At 42.4% G+C, this 4,161-nt stretch overlaps 1 long non-coding RNA gene across 1 annotated transcript; it reads left to right on the forward strand.

Moving 5' to 3' along the window:
• Positions 1 to 351: 351 nt before the first annotated feature.
• On the forward strand, positions 352 to 2,014 carry LOC144538119 (uncharacterized). Its single transcript, XR_013504083.1, has 2 exons — positions 352 to 1,254; positions 1,431 to 2,014. It is a non-coding gene; the product is annotated as an uncharacterized LOC144538119 (long non-coding RNA).
• The last annotated feature ends 2,147 nt before the right edge of the window (positions 2,015 to 4,161 follow it).

A 4,161-nucleotide genomic window follows, 5' to 3' on the forward strand; every position in this document is an offset into this window, starting at 1 on the left:
TAGTAGAATTAGTAATAGTAGTAGCAGTAGTAACAGTTGTAGTAGCAGCAGTGGTAGAAGTAGCCTAGTAGTAAAAGTAGTAGTAAAAGTAGGAGCAGTGGTAATAGCTTTGGTAGTAGTAATAGCAATAGTAGTCATAATAGTAGTAGTATAATAATAGCAGCAGTAGTAATAGTAGTAGTAACAGTAGTAGTGGTAACAGTAGTAGTAGTGGTCGTGGTAATAGTAGTAGTCCCACTACTAAAAGTCTCATTCCATACCAGTAGGCGGCAGCAGCGCCCTGCAGTCACATAATGAGTTTGAGAAACCAAAGGATTATGGGTATTTGCTCCAATAAAAACCAACGTGAGTAGAACGTAGTAACAACTTTTTGCTCAGAGACAGACGCGTAGACGGTGTACGCCACGTAGCTCCAGCTTTTTCGTGAAAACTTTTAGGTTATTGAAATTACCAAAGTTGATAAAATAGCTGGTAAAATAACGCCATTGCTGTCGCTATTTCAATTTTTTAAGTGAATCACAAGAAGACAGCGTAAACCTCGCTCCACAGAAACGCGAGTCAGCAACTAATTTGCTCGGGACTCAAACGACTTTTTCTCGACAGTGATTCTTTTTGTGTGAAATGTGTATCGAGACAATGGATACCAAATCGAAAAGCCTCAAAACCGATTGCCTTCGCAAAACCATGAAGCCTGGGTCGAAGATGAGGTGGAAACTGCTTCGTGTGGCTTCTGAGGCGGAGGAGGCCTCCAAACTGTGGCGAACCAACACGGTGAAGGCCACCGTCCGAAAATATCTCCGCCGTGAACAGAAGGGGATACAGCTGGCTAAACTTGCTAAAGGACTCTGCAAGAAAGAAGAAGAGTCTCGGTACGAGGCGACGGAAAGCCACGCCGATGCCTTTACGCCCCGCCATCCAGCAGGAGCAATGGCGCCTGAAAACACCACGCAGTACTTGATGGCTAATGTTTATGATGACATGTGCAACAAAGATGGAAACCACTGTAACCCGCATCCTGTTTCATCAGAAATCCCCACAGACATATATGACGAATCTCTGTCACCCAGCAGTGTGTATATTGCATTGGACTCTGCTTATACGAGCTGCCTTGCCTTCCAACAGAGGGACTTTGAGGAAGTGTTTGGCCTGTCTGCGTAAAGCTAACCCGGACTGAACTGGTCTACGTGGCCTTGTGAAACTGGTCTGGCCTGTTCTCAACTCTATCAAGCAGAGACTTCAGGCCAAAGACAAAAGGTGTGAATGGATATTGTAAATATTAAGCTTGAGTGTCATGTAAAATTTATTTTAGAAGATGTGTATATTGATGTATTCGCTGTACGAAGTTAAATTATGGTGTTTTCCTTGATTTAGCCCTGATATCATTATATGGTCATGTCGCATGATTCATGGTTGGGCTTTATTTCTCACAGCGACGCATCGGACGCTGCCCGCCCAGTAGGGAGCGCTCCTGAGCCCGTCGCCCTGCCCAGAGGAACGAACCAAACGCACCTCTGCCCTGGCCACGAAATTGGGTAACCCAGGTAAACCCGTCTCAACAGGAGAAGGGCGAAGGTATTATTGGTACTGTATTGTCATTGAAGATGTGCATGTCACCGTGTTGGGTCATTTTACAGGTCTCAGTAGGAAGTAACAGATTGATGTGATGTTGGGCTGAAAAGTGCTTTCCACAGTCACTGTTGTCTGAGCCTTTTCCAGGTCGCCCTGCAAGGACAAACGGCTTGGCTGTAATGAGATGCACAGCAACAAGAGACCAAGGAGGTCCATCTTCAAAATACTGACATGAGGTGACTGTTCCATTGTTTCCCAGAGGATTGTGCTCAACTGAAATGACGTCACAAGTTGAATTATATTGGTAAAATATACAGTTTTTTTTTGTGGTTAATGCTAATGACGGTGTGAAATTGTACTCTAATGCAAGATAAAGAAGTGAATAGTACTATGCACGTACAGAAGTTATAATGGAGGTTCAATAAAGGCGCTTTGTTAAATGGTATATTGTCTTTTATGTTTGCTTATTCCACTTTGAGAAATTCACTAGGGAGTGGTGTCTGTCTTATTCCCAACTGTTACTGTTAATGGCCACGTGATATTTTCCAGGTTTGAACTGCATTCCTTTGCCGTTTTCAGTAACACTTATAATGTTAGGGAACGGAGAGTTCAAGACACAAGCCTTCAGTGTTTGTCACCATGACTACATCAGACTCCAATTAATGAAGTAACTAGTTAGAAGTAGTGTGGTTTCTGTGTATGTGTTGAGAGCAATGCTAGTTTTACATGGTAAGATGTGTGGTGTGATCTTGTTCAAAACAAGGATGCAACAAACTATGCAACAGAATATATAATCATGTAATACATGCGCCTAGGTGCCCGATTTGAACACATTTACCTCGACTACATCTGCCCTGGTCTCAAAATGGTAACAGAATGGTTAAGTCTTAACATGTATGCATTTTTAATATGTGATGACTATTCACCTTTCAATACCATTTTCAAGGTATGGGGATGGTCAGGTGATTGCTCATTTTCCACTACAGTCACATGAGTGGTGGTAGGCCTAGTATTTAACACCACAAAAGCCTTGGATTTTTGTTTTTGTTTAACATAATGGGGAAATCAATTTCTAATTGCATGCTGATTTGACAATTTATATTATATATATATATATATATATTTGCGTAATGTAACTTAGTGCTCATTTATTCATTTAAGCTTTTGACAATGATGGACCTCAGGAATTATTAATTATTATACCACTAAAATTAACTGAGTTTCTGGCTAGTCTTCACAAACTGCTGGTGTCCTTTAGTCAGTAACTAGCAGTAAGAAATGTACTTTATGTAATCATTGAACTATTGGTCCAAAAAGTGAATTTCATTTTACTTTCAGTGTTTATTTGAGTAGGGACAGATACATAGACATGGAACATTAAAAAATAAATAAGTCCGATGTCACATAGCATTTATAGCCTAAGCTAATTTTCAATGTTTGCGACTAGATGGGCTTTTCTTAAAAAAAGAATACACACAAAAGGATGTTAACATAAGAAAAATGGTACCAAAGATTGTATTTACAGATGTTCACAAAAAAAGAGTGCCAGGTGAGGACTATGAGCTAGTTACAACTTTGAACAGAAAACTACTGAGACAAAAGACAAGGAAGTTGCAGTATAAGTTTGTATCACTACAGTCTCGTCTCTATATTTAAGACCCTGCCCCCCCACCACACACACCCCTCTACTTGGCCAAAGGAATCCCTTCCAACAGGTGCAGTGTTCACCCCTCACCCTCACTCTGAGTCATGTCATGCTTGAAGCTGCCACAGGATGGCAGTAGAGACCAAAAAACATGGAGACCAAGGAGGGGAAAACTTGTGCAGGTCACTGTGAGACCTGATGCCACAGGGAGAGGTGTTGATTATTGGCGGTCCACTTTTAGCTCGTGTCTCGTGGCATTTGTTTGAGCGAGGGGCAAGGGGCACACTGCAGCACTTTTTTAGATGTGGTCTTTTGGCAGTGGGCTGGCAGGGACAAACGACTCTGGTTACAGCTAGTGAGGGTGGCAACATCCTCGGTGTCTGAATGAGTTTGAAACCTTTGAACAGACTGAATGTTAGCTATTCCAAAGACAATCTCTTATTCCATAGATTTGAAAGCGATGTATGTAAGCTATTGGCAAGTAGATACCATAATAGACCTATGGACTTGTTTTAGGGGAGTTTGAACAGTTCCAATTCTGTCTGAAAGAGAAAAAGAAGATAAAAGGGCTGAACTACAGTCATCTTGGTTACTTTTCAGTCTCTACCTGTCTGTCATGGAGGGCGATAGCTCTGAGAAATGCCCTGTCTCCACTGTGGCGTGACACATTGGCTTCACCCTCTCTTATTGCTGCCGGGGTTCACTACCTGCCAATCTAGAAAGCTCACCCTGTGGTCCAACTGCCGGGAGTGATGGTCAACAATTACACCTAAGATGCTCTGTTTGTGTTTGTGTGTGTGTGTGCACTGTATGTGTGTGGAGAGAGAGTCAGACAGGACTGCTGCTGGCTGATTGATGAATCCTCCTGTGGGCAGCCACAGCATCGATCAGCTTGTGACTGGTGCAGTGCAGTGTGCAGGCCAGGTACCAGCACTGATGTCTAGTCA

The sequence above is a fragment of the Centroberyx gerrardi genome, chromosome 24, assembly GCF_048128805.1.
Source record: "Centroberyx gerrardi isolate f3 chromosome 24, fCenGer3.hap1.cur.20231027, whole genome shotgun sequence".
In the NCBI taxonomy this organism is placed as follows: domain Eukaryota; kingdom Metazoa; phylum Chordata; class Actinopteri; order Beryciformes; family Berycidae; genus Centroberyx; species Centroberyx gerrardi.